The sequence below is a fragment of the Hesperophylax consimilis genome, chromosome 3, assembly GCF_061612785.1.
Source record: "Hesperophylax consimilis isolate HC1 chromosome 3, BYU_Hcon_1.0, whole genome shotgun sequence".
Classification (NCBI taxonomy): domain Eukaryota; kingdom Metazoa; phylum Arthropoda; class Insecta; order Trichoptera; family Limnephilidae; genus Hesperophylax; species Hesperophylax consimilis.
In genome coordinates this window covers 32976415-32989603 of record NC_142838.1, presented here as the reverse complement: position 1 = coordinate 32989603, position 13189 = coordinate 32976415, and the positions used below count along the sequence as shown (strand labels likewise).

General features: G+C 33.0%; 1 long non-coding RNA gene across 1 annotated transcript; it reads right to left on the bottom strand.

The window, feature by feature from the left end:
* Positions 1 to 1404: 1404 nt before the first annotated feature.
* Positions 1405 to 9210, bottom strand: LOC149425310 (uncharacterized). Its single transcript, XR_016305676.1, has 2 exons — positions 9124 to 9210; positions 1405 to 2549 (listed from the first exon to the last, which is right to left on the bottom strand). It is a non-coding gene; the product is annotated as an uncharacterized LOC149425310 (long non-coding RNA).
* Between the last annotated feature and the right edge of the window lie 3979 nt (positions 9211 to 13189).

Here is a 13189-nt window from a genome sequence, read left to right as displayed (position 1 = left end):
CGGACTAAAAGTTTGAAAAAATTTGTTTTGTCTTAATTGTGACTAAAATTATGTTGAACCATTAACAGAGCATTGGATTCAATGCAGCCAGTATAAAAGTTGGGCTCACGAATCATGCACCTCATATAGTGGATATGGTTTTTACTTCTACTACGATTGTGATTCCTAATTCTCTTTGCCCGGAGCCCAAGTTCACTTTGCCCGGGTACCCGGGTAAAGTGAACAATACGAAGATGTTTTTTTTTAATTTAGATTATTTTTATAATTCTAATTAATATTACATTTTCATTTATTTTACTTTTGTAGAAAAACATTTTTTTAACATTACACTTTATAAAGTTTGTATGTTATGCAAACATTGTGTGTTTTATTTAATATCTCCCTTAACACATCCGCTTTGCCTGGGTCTCTCCCATTAATTACGAATTAGGAATTCCAATTGAAGATCGTAATTACATCTTTTTAATGGACTAATTTGACCCCACTTATCATCAAGGCGTACAATGACCGATTTAGTTAGCGAATGGCAGATTGAACGCCATGTATTTAACTAAACTTATAACCTTGCGTGTACCTACGCGTAAGACAAGACTGACTGCTCTCTATAATGTTTCGAAGTATGCTAATAATTAATTAGAAAATTCACCAATTCAGAGGCTACAAAGATTACAGTAATAAGTATAGTTCAATCAATGTTTCCTTTTCAGCGAATGAATTGATTATCCTGATAAACTTTTAGTAAAATACTAATGTATTATCACGATGTCGGAACATGTCTTCATTAATCTCTCTCCATGGCTATAAATGTATTGTTTTGTAATTTAATCTTTTGTTTTGCATAATTTTTTTAATTCCTATTCCTTTCTTACAAATTTAATTAACCTATTCCATATTATGCTGTCGCAGTAGAGGTAAAGTCACAAGGAGGAAATCCATAATTGGTTTTATTTTGGCTTTATAATACTTATGTACAAACCGATTAAATGTAAACTGTCGATTTCCCGAAAATTAATAAATAAATAAAAATACTAATATTTTCACATTTCGTCATTATATATTAAGACAAATGGTGCATGAACACGTGTTAATGTGTATTATGAATTTAGTAAAAGTTTGTCAGGAAACGACCGGCAATCCAATATTTAACCGGAATGCCAATAATTTTAAGATGTTCTTATTAAATTAGCAATTCTCATTTTTTGACATAATATTGAACATTTTTAGTTTATTTGAATAAATTTCGAGAATATTCATATTGTGTCAAGTTTAGAGGAAATAAAATATAGTTATAAAAATAGTTAATACATATAGAATTTTTTAATTATCTGCATTTTTGAAGTAAGACGTCGGGAAAATATTGTTAATGATGTAGGTACATAAGATAGAAAAAAAAATGGTTTATAAATTATTTATTCATCACATAAAGTAATTATCTAACCCATCTTATTATAGCTCTGTGCCATAATTAATTATATGTGGAAATCAGTCGATTATATCGGTACAAATTATCTACATTAATGCTTTATTTTTCATTTCCGGTAATTTTTATATTTTTGTCTTATAGAGTTGCAACCAAGTGTTGTTTTGGTAATTAAATAATATAAATATTAACCCTATAGTTAACATTAGGTTTTAAACGATTTTGAGGAAGGATACAGGTTTTTTGTTTTAGTTTTTTACGAGTAGGTAAATAAATAGGTTTGTACATATTAAAGAATGTGTTTTTCTGATAATTTCTCTGTTGTTTAAAATATATAAACTTTAGACGGTTGATACATAGACTGATACAAATATTTTAAGAATAATAATTTTATCACCATAACTATTCTTATTCATAAGCGTCATTATTTGTTAGGTATCCACTCACAAATCAATTTATGTTCACCAGTGTTTTAGTGTTAATGCCACTTGTAAAGCGACGGTGAACCACCGGATGCTACAAGAGAACTTGGTACAATCTATGCTTAAACTGGACGGAACGATAGTGCCGTAGGTACCGCTGAAAGCTCCATTGCAACCTTTTCATTTCTCATAAATGAAAAATTTAACAGAAAGAGAAGCTACAGCTTTAATGTTCCATGTATTAAGCCGTGTCCCGTGTCTCCAAATGCAATTGATTATTATTGTACTGGATAACGTTGCCTTTTCTAGAGAGGTGGCAGGATCTTCGTAAGCCACATTTTGTAGAGACCCCATCTGAGGCCTTTGAAGAGACGAGAAACTTCTGATAGTCAAATGCTCCACTAAAGTTGATGACATCAAAGCAGCTCGTGGTCAAACATCTCTCCCTGTTTGGCATATGATCAAGTTGACATCTAGGCTCGTCACCATCACAAGCTGCAGAGAGTGGGGTGGCCGATACCCGGCCGGTGGCACCAGGGGATGAAGTTGACGTTGCAGAACGTTCCGGCTGGACAACGGATGAGCTTGGCGGCAGGGGAACCTGCGCAGGGTAACACCGCGTCCTTGCTGACACACTTCACCTGCAGGCTGTTGCACTCGCCACACGCCACTCCAGCCTGTGTCGCTGAGGGGGAACAGACCAGCATCTGGAATTGTTACAATTAGGCTATTAGATCAGGTACATCACATTTATTTAATCGGAAAACGTCATAACGGAGTGCTATAATTGTTCCTGTACTAATTGGTCCAGCAATGCCCTTGATGTTCCAGTTGCTTGTGAGACTGGATGAAAGGGTCTTTCCTGACCGGTCTCTCCCAATCTGGTGAGCAGACGCATCAGCCGCTAAGACTTGTATCAACCTCACCCCATGAAACTGGGCACCTCTACTAAATCACCAAAAGTAGCGTATCACTTGGGGTGACCTATTATGATGGAAATTACCGTGTATAATAACGTGTAAATTACCAGCCATTCCATCACAGCAGTGAAGACATGACAAAATTGCTTAAATTGGAAGAAAAAAGGTCAAAACCACTAGGTATATGATTGCTTTGTTATTTAATTTTGTTTACATTTAGTTACCGGCTTGATAACTGAGTCACGTCCGTTTATCAACGATACGTCCATTAATACTGCCTATATCCACCTACTTCTACTGGTGTGGTTTATGTATGTATTAGTACCATTATTCGGATAAAAATGTCTCTGGAGTAAACAAGAACAAGAGTAATGTCATGGCCTGACCGGACCCGTCCCGTCCGTCTACACGACCCATGATAAGTGACGCAAGTGAATCTGGACATTTCTGGAATGGCCAGATTGTACTATCTCCACTTATTACATACTTATTATTGAGCTCTGTTCAGGGTATGGTTGTTATGAACACAAACACAATGACATATTGATAAAATTATGAAGCATCAACAGTTTTAAACCTGTGTTATCTGCCGCTATCCGGGTGTGTTAAGGGTGGAAAAAACCGGAATTAATTACCACTGAATTGAGTTGTTTAATTTTAAAACATTTTCGTATTTAAAGAATCTTGTTAGAATTAAAAGTCTAGCATGAATAAGTATATAAAACAAGAATCTAATCAGCGTAAATCCACGAAAAATAAAATATATTATACATTCAAAAATATATAAACGTGTCCCTGTGATCTAACAACTTTACTAACTGTCACTGAGCAATAAATATTTATAAAAACAACCCAATCGTATTTCTGTGGTCCATGTTTTGTTTTGAAGTTAATTAGATATTTTAAATATCTTATGTAGATTAATTATTGTGAAATTAGTGCAACTGCAGAAATTTAAACAAATTACCCTGTAACATTTTTGTGTTCCTGGTATTTTGTTCCTGTCGACAGATTTCACGAAAAATTACATATACCTATTCTGAATTCTCTGAATCTGATATCAGTTTCAATTTTTAAAATTAGAATTAAAATAATTTTCTGTTAAAAATATTATATTGTGGGTAGGTTACCTACTTAATCACTTGTCTGAATTCTCCAAACAAACACTTCCAAATGTTAAAATGTCACAACCGAAATTAGTATTACGATCCGTGAACTTATTTATCTCCGAGACTCACTTTAGTAACCTATTAGCTGACGTGTTCCCGGCGTTACTCGACTTTTCTCTACTTTTTTATAAAAATACAGTGACGCCCCTTGTCAAAACCAGTATACGCCTAGGTAGGTGATCACTGTAATCATTAAAATTCGAATGATTTGTATCTTTGTGTAGCGCCGTTTTTTGTGAAAAATAATCTCAAGGGCGATGTGTTAGCACTGTTAGGTGTTGGGTATTATCAGCGCTTTGGCGCCTTGACAATCCGGCGCCCGGAAAGGACTTCTCTAATTGTGCTTGCATAGGACCGTCCCTGTAAATATAATATGCATTTATTATAAATAAACCTTCTGGAAGAAATTCACTAAATGCCAGTGAAAACTCTATCAAAATCCATTCCGTAGTTTAGAAGGACTAGGCGCACAGACAAATGCGTGTGGCGACTATAATGTAATATGGAAAAGAGATAGATAAGAGATAGAGAAGAGATATAGGAGAGATAGAGAAGATATAGAGAAGAGACAGAGAAGAGATAGAGAAGAGATACAGAAGAGATAGAGAAGAGATAGAGAAAAGATATATAAGAGATAGAGAAGATATATAGAAGAGATAGAGAAGAGGATTCAGTAGGTACCTACCTACCAACATAAGATAGGAATAAGATGTTTTGTATTTAGATGAGTGAATTGATAGGAGATAAGTGTTTCTAAGAATCGGTGATGGTTGAAAGAAATTGCCACCTTTATACTTAACTCTTGTAATAAAATGAACACAACTTTTCATAATAAAATAATAACAAAATAAATCAATCAACATTTATAGTGTGAAATACAGTGTTGTTTTAGAACAACAATGAATGCAACTTATCTGAAATTCTTTTATAAAGACATATAACAATTTATTGATGATTTATTTGTCTACTTGTGAACTCACTGTTGGGAGAGAAAGTACTATTATTTCACGTGTAGTTATCACACTTGTCTGATAAGAACATGCTCTCAATGTATCAATAGGCACCGATTTATCAAAGGCGGGTTAGATGTAACAAATTACATCAAAGTGCTGAAATCAACATTAAATTGAATACAATTATAATTAGTTGTTATGTTTCTGTGTGTAATTAAAATAAAAGCGGTTATCAACCTGATGAAAGTAGTCTTTGCTTTTTGCTATTTAGAAGTGCGATGCAATACTTAGCAATACCTACCTATTATTGCATTATGCAGCATTCTAGGATGCAAAATAAAACATGTGTATGCCTATACGGTAGGAAGGTACATACTATAAGGACAAAGAACAATAACATTCCTTTTTCAATTCTATTTGAAAACATGATATAACACACGAGAAAATTGAGTATTGCTGATTTATTAAAATCCTGTTGAAAACGTGATTGCAGGCCATTCCCTAATACAATTTTGTACATTGAAAATATCTCGGAACATGTGGTTATGCGCTTATACTATAAGTTTTAAGAACACGTGTTCCGACATCCTCATAACACATTCGTGTTTTACTCATAGTTTGTTAGGAAATCTGCCAATACATTCGTTAAAGACATGCAGTTCCGTTATTAATAGAATTACGAATAATTTGATCAGATTTTTAATAAATTAGCATTATTTTATTTCCGTTAGATACGGGATTGCAGGCCCTTAATCAATTAATTGACAGGTTTCCTGATAAACTTATATTAAAATTTGAATGTATTAGCATATCGGAACACGATATCGGAACACGTGCTCGTAAAAATTAAATATTTTCGCAATTTGTCATTATGTATTATTATTATTATTATTTTATTTTTTTTATAGTGAATACCTCACAAGAGTCCCAACTGCTCCCGTCTGGAGCCAGTGAGACTATGGCATCCCCAATTGGGGGATGTTGTGAGGCTGAAGGTAAGTGGGGAAGGGAAAGAGGAAGGTGGGGAAGTACCTGGCTATTCAGATCTAGTCACTAAACACGGCTAAAGCCATTTGGAGCAACGTTTCAATTCTGAATGGTGGTCTTACACCAGGGCGATACTGGTAGTATCTTCCACTCTGGAACATGCCGCAAATATACTATATATTATTTTAATTAATTAATTGTGAAATAACACAAATTAATCAAATAAAATTTATTTGCGCACGCCGGGTTCGAACCCGCGACCTTCGGAATGGCAGTCCAATGCGTTACCACTGGACTATGCCGGCCGTCAAATTTATTATGGGGATCTACAAAATTTTAAGATATTTAACATTTTTGAAATATTTATGCTCTGGGCATGAATCCCAGGAACCCTGTTCCGGGTTTTATCTTAGCCTCAATCAACGTTTGCAAACAATAAGTGTTGCAAACAGTTGACCCATATTTTGGGATAAGTTTATTTTGTGGAAGACTTAGAAATACTACAGGTAGGTACTAGGATAGTTATATTTGTAGTCTTCGCATAATTACACATAAAAAAATGATAAAAATTATACTTTGTGTAGAATTAAACCAGGTCAAACTCAGAAATTGAATTTAAAATAAAACAATAACTTTGTAAACATCACTTCTAAAAACCAATTGCTTTATTTTAATAATAATGTATAAATTAATTAAGAAATGAAAAACTGTATTAGGTCCTACCTAATTGATTATATTAATGGCACGGTTTGAAGTTTGTTTATTTTTATAACTCTATTTAGCAATGATAAACGCGCTGGGTCAGTGGTGATATATAGATATGGGATAAAGATTATTTATAATATATTTTTTACTTGTCACAGTAAAATTATTTTAGTATGTCACTGTCACAAGAATATCATTCTTTCAGCTGTTTCAGATTGTCTAATTAGTTACACAAAATCAAATAAAATCGGCGTGAACAATACAACGTACCTATTTAATTATTAATTGATGTTTATAGGAAGATCTCGGATTAGGTTTTTTTCCCAAATCAATATTTTGACAAAGCTACCCATCTGAGGTTGGTGAAATGATTTTTAAATCTTTTCAATTATAAAAATACAACCGATTGTGTAAAACCGTTTGAATTCAGTGTGCTCTTATGGGAGAGATTGACCGATAATTAATAACATCTGGCATAGTTGTATGATATCGACTGTGTTTTGGTGAAACCCTGCAAGCCACATTTTTTGGGAATGTTACTTTTAACTAGTTTCATATGGAACAGTCTTCAAAGTACAAAGTAAAGTCATATTTGCTGATTAAGACATTTTTAATGCTATAAACTAAATTTTTGTTTTAACATAAAAAAAAATAATAATTATCCACTTTCATATGAACTTCAAAATTTTAATTACTTTTACAAATCCGTAAATAATAGTTTTTTTATCGTCTACTGTAAAGTTTTCAATTAGTGATTTGAAGGGTTTTACCAAACCACAGTCGATATATTTATGAACTCTCTAATAGGTATTTGTATTTATGTCCCGATATTGAGTACTTTTTTTAAATTTATGGGTTAAAATTTATATACTAACGGACTGACGTCTAATTTACAGAATTAGTAACACGAAATAAAAATCAATATATAAATTATAATAATGACAGTAAAAAAGAAAAAAGCCAAGACAGAGATAAACTCGAGAAATGAAAAGTCAAGTCAGGACCTCGCTGGTAGTCATAATAAATATGGTATTTCTTTCATTGCATAGTGACATACAAAAATAAATTCCAAAAATATCGAGATTTCGACTTGAGTTCAACAGCCAACACAATCTGGACAGTGGTGAATAGTATAAATAATTATAGTTGAGTGTTGATTGAGAAAGAGGTGTTAATTATTTCTGAATCTACGTGAAGGGTTATTGAAAAGGATGATTTGTAGTAAAGTAGGACAAAAAAAACTGCAAAATTAAAAATGTTAAATAAACCAATTAGAAAATTTTTTCACACGGAGAAAGGTTTAGAGTCTGATCAATTTCATCATAATATGTTTTTCTGTTATTTTTAATCTTGAAAATGTCATGAAATTAATGTGGAAGAGCTGTAACATATTTTTCAGGTAATAATTTTTATTTTTACTTTATTTGATGTTTCGTTCAAAAAAGGAAGACGCACGTTCACATGTTACGAATAACTTAATAATAGTTGATTTCCTCCCTGGGCCATCACGATATGTGAAAAAGTTGCTGAATTATAATCGAGGATTGAACTTGCGACGCCGACACCTAACCATTAGGACAAGAGAAATCTAACCCATTAAGATTGATAAATAAGGGACGGATCTCACCTACCTTTAATAAAACATTTAACTTAAAAACTTACATTGATATATGATTTAAGATTTTCACAGCAAAAAGAATTTTTGTTATTTGTTTTTGGGGTTTTATGCCGTGTTGCGATAATCTGCCCTGATTATGGACACTGTAATGTTGTCCGAAACGTTACCTAAGAAGGAGTTAGCGCAACACGGCAAAACAAAAAAAAACTTACATTCATATTTACAAAACTAAAAAATTACAACGGAATGTTAACTTTACAAAAAGACGCACATTTAATTAATCTATTTCTACATAATCTGCTAAATAATAAAATAGATAGACCCGAATTTTTATACGTCATTGGTTTAAATGTTCTAAGGAGGCGTTCCAGGCACACTATTTTACTTCAAATACAAGCTAACAACACTAATGCAATAAATAACTCACCAACTAAAACACATAGGTACCAATTACGAAAAATTACTACAATTGGACATTTTTCATGATTATTTGTTAAAAATAAAAACTATTTTTAATTGTGATAAATTTATATTAAAACTGTGGTAATATCAATTAATACTAATATCAATTAATTTTTCATTGTTTTTTTTCTTAACAGTCAATTACGATTTGTAAATGTTTAATTCTTGATTTCAAAATTTTTCTCCATCTCTCCACACACTTTCTTCCCTTTTGTTATTATTACTCGTGTATTCACTAGTTAAGATTAAGAACCGTTCTCATCCCAGGCGAAAATACTAAAAAATGTATTGTATTTTAACCACGTATAATTAATAAATTTGTATCATAATATACTGTACAATTCTTATAAAAACTAACACACTTGTAAACCTCCACAATAGCTTAATATTATCAATTGAAAGAATAGTTAAAATAATTAATTTATTATTGGTAATTGCAAAGTAAAATAGAAATAACTTTTAATTACCCCAATCAAAAGGAAGAAGGCAAACGAATTCATCTTGTCATCTAGAATTTGGCCGGAAAGTTAAATCAATAAACAAGATGACTGAACACTAAACAGACGTCTGCTCCACAACAACTGGTGAACGACTGCACTTCTACTGACAGTCTCTGCGTAACTAAACACCAGTCCAATGATAATGAATAATTATCAATATAATATTTTCCTAATCTGAAAATAGAGAGTAATAATGATACATTTTACCCTATATCTTTTTTAATGAGATATATTTTCAACTTGTTTGCTTGCTGTTTATCTTAGACTTTTACCAATACTCACGTAAATGCTCTAACAATATACAGGGTGTCCGGGGGTATAGTACACAAATTCGGGAGATGAACCTACATGATGGTTTAAATAAAAAAGACATTAACTTTTTTCTAAATTCCGTTGTTTTTTTTTCCATACAAAAATATGTTTTTCGTTAGAGAATGTTATTTTCTCGATACAAACAATTCTACTTTTGTACTTGAAAACTGCCTCAAAACATAGAAATATCGAAACTTGGTTAATAACCTTTTTTACTTGTACTATCATGTAGAATCACTTCCCGAAGTTTTTGCACTTTACCCCCGGATATAAATATTATGAACCTTTCTGCAATACTGCCTCAATGTGTTATTGTTCTCAATTTATTTGAAGAATATTATCATGAATGAATTCGAATATTATCATGAATGAATTCTAATATTATCATGAATGAATTCGAATATCATCATGAATGAATACTGTTATATGTGTCTTAGTTTGCAGATTTTAGTGTTAGAAACTCTTTAAATATAGTAAAAGGTTCTACTTATAATTGTGTTCATTTACGTTACACATAATAGGTCTGGATTTAGCTACACTATTCATTACCCGAGGGTTGGTAATTCTCTGGTTCGAGAAGCTTGTTCCCTGTCACTGTAACCTCACAAGAATCTGTTTAACTCTAGCGGCATCTGACGGACTCTGGAGTAAGCTTTATGACTAGCGCCATCTATCGCTTAAATACTCAACTTATTACCATACATAACAAATACGAATGTTCTCAGGAATGAATACGAATATAATATTTTACAAGGAATTTGATATTTGGTTATAGTAAGTAAGTATAAAATGTTAAATATAGTGGTAGTACACATATCATAAATAAATAAGGGAAAGATGGGATCAATGGTCCTGCGAAACGATTGAACTAATTAACTATTTCGGAAACTAACCATTTTTAAAATCCAAGGTCAGGCCAAAATGCAAGCCTATTCCCCGACTTCCATTGAATGTGACATGCAATACCAAATTTGCACTGTGGATTTTACACGTACATATTTATTAACTAACTAACCATCACCGCAGGGGTAGGCAGAGAGGATGGACCGCCAAACAACTCAGTCTCGGTACACACTCTTTGCCTCATTCATCAAATACATACATCACACATACTCTTCTATTATTCTGACTCGTCACATGGCCCAACTCAATTATCTGACATGTCTTCCTAGGGCGTCCCCGACTACGGTGGCTCGCTATCCATCACATCGCCAATCATTTGGTGGAGGAAGGAACGTGAAGAATGTCGAATAAGTGCATGGATTATCAGAAGAGGAAAAGAAATATTTATTATATTAATACATTTTTTGTGAGCCTTGTAAATTGATTACTGTTGTCATTTATTGTAAAATGTATTCGAAAAGTCATTTAATTATTTCAATAACAAACATTATTTGATCTTTCAGATCCAAGTTGTGATAAATGGACCGTTATACTGGCTCCACTATTGGATCGGTCCAATGGTGGCAACGATTTCAGTTTTAAGAGTTTTTAGTGTTATTGGTGATGCATGGACCGACGAAAGAAATCGACTAGGTATGAATACCGTAAAAAGCGAATTATCTGTTTTCTTCAATTTTAATGTCAGTTACACTGAATTTAAAGATAGAATATCAGGCAATAAAGGATTATGAAACACATCTTGTGCCAAATATGTTAAAAAGTATTTTTTTGCTTACCAATGCAATAATAAATATAAGTTTTAATGTTCGTTAAGTGTTTCATTGTGTTTAGCCTCGTAATTATGGGTAATTTTCTCTGTTTGATATGGCCAAAATGAAAGGAATTTATGATTTTCAGAGGAACCTTTGATTTTTCAACAATTTGTAACAAAAAAATCAAATCATTTTTTTCAGAAATGCAACATTAAGCAGATTTTTTGAATGATCTCGGATTGGACCCTGATTCTGATCTCGATTCCAAACTTTCAGCCCATTTGGTACAATAGAGCAGGAAAAATTGGCATTTAAAATCCGAACCAAAATCTCAAAGTAGCCCCATAAAAAAGATGATTTTTTCAGAAATCCAACATTAAGCAGATTTTGTGAATGATCTCGGATTGGACTCTGATTCTGATCTCGATTCCAAACTTTCAGCCCATTTGGTACAATAGAGCAGGAAAAATTGGCATTTAAAATCCGAACCAAAATCTCAAAGTAGCCCCATAAAAAAGATGATTTTTTCAGAAATCCAACCTTAAGCAGATTTTGTGAATGATGTCGGATAAGACCATGATTCACGTTTGGTACCATAGAGCAGTGCTCCGCAACCGGTGTGCCGTGGCACACTGGTGTGCCGTGAACCGGACACAGGCGTGCCGTGAACCGGACACAGGCGTGCCGTGAACCGGACACAGGCGTGCCGCGGTCAAATTCAATGTATTTGACATTTTACAATATTTCATTGTGTATTTAATACACAATGACAAAATATTTTTCCTAATATTGTCTATATTTCATTGTCTGCAGATACTGTTAAAAGACGTATTCACAATATATTAGAAACACTGATTAGAAAACTGTTATTGGCTGAAAAAATTGCGCTACAGATCAACAAAACAACCGATATTAAAAATAAAGCATAGTTGATAGCTATTGTACTTTTCGTTGACGAGGACTTTATTAAAGAACATTATTTATTTTGCAAGGAGGTTCCAGAGCCGGTGAAGAATTTTTTCAAGTAACCGATGATTTCTTCAAAATATACAATATAAAATGGAGCAATTGCATTGCTGTTTGCACGGATGGCACTGCGGTAATGACGGGTAGTAAAAAGGGTTTTGTCTCTTGTATAAAACAAAAATATCCAACGTTACAATTTACACCCTGCTGCATACATCGACAAGCATCGATGGTCAAAAATTTACCGGAGGAACTTTTGAACACGATGAATGAATGCATTAAAATCGTAAACATAATTAAATAAAGAGCCCTAAACTCGCGAATCTTTGGAATACTCTGTACAGAAATGGGAGCCGAATATGAATCCTTTTTGTTTTATACTGAAATTCGTTGGCTATCCCGAGGCAAAGTTTTGGCTAGATTGTTTGAGCTTCGTCAAGAGGTGTGTGAGTTTCTTTTAAATCAAAATATGCCCAAACTATATCAGCACCTCGATGATAGTTACTGGATAGCCAAACTTGCATACATGGGTGATATATTCGAGCATTTGAATGAACTTAATAACGAACTTTGGCAGAAAGAGTTGCAAAAAGGATGTTTGGAAATGTACCAAAGGATCAACCATAGTACAATTGAAAACAAACAATTAACTGTGGATCTGGCCCAACAACATTTAAGTATGCTTCAGCAGAAATTTGGTCTATATTTTTATTCCATTAATACGGAACAATACGATTGGATTCGAAATCCTTTTGCAACCAATGCAATAAATTCTACGGAAGCATTGCCTCTGCAAATGCGAGAGGAATTTACAGATTTAAATAATGACATGACATTAAAACTTCACTTCCCCATTAGATGTTTTCTGGATTTACGTTAAAAAAGAATATCCTCACATTTCCGTCAAAGCATTCTTAACACTACTAACATTTTCAATGATATATTTGTGTGAGCAAAGTTAAGCCATGCTTAAAAGGTCTTGACCAAGAACTTCAGGTTGCGCTGTCAAACATCGAGCCGAATATAAAACTTTTGTGTTCGTTGAAACAAGCGCAGGTTAATTCAACAATTATTCGCTCATTAATTTATTATTATTTTAT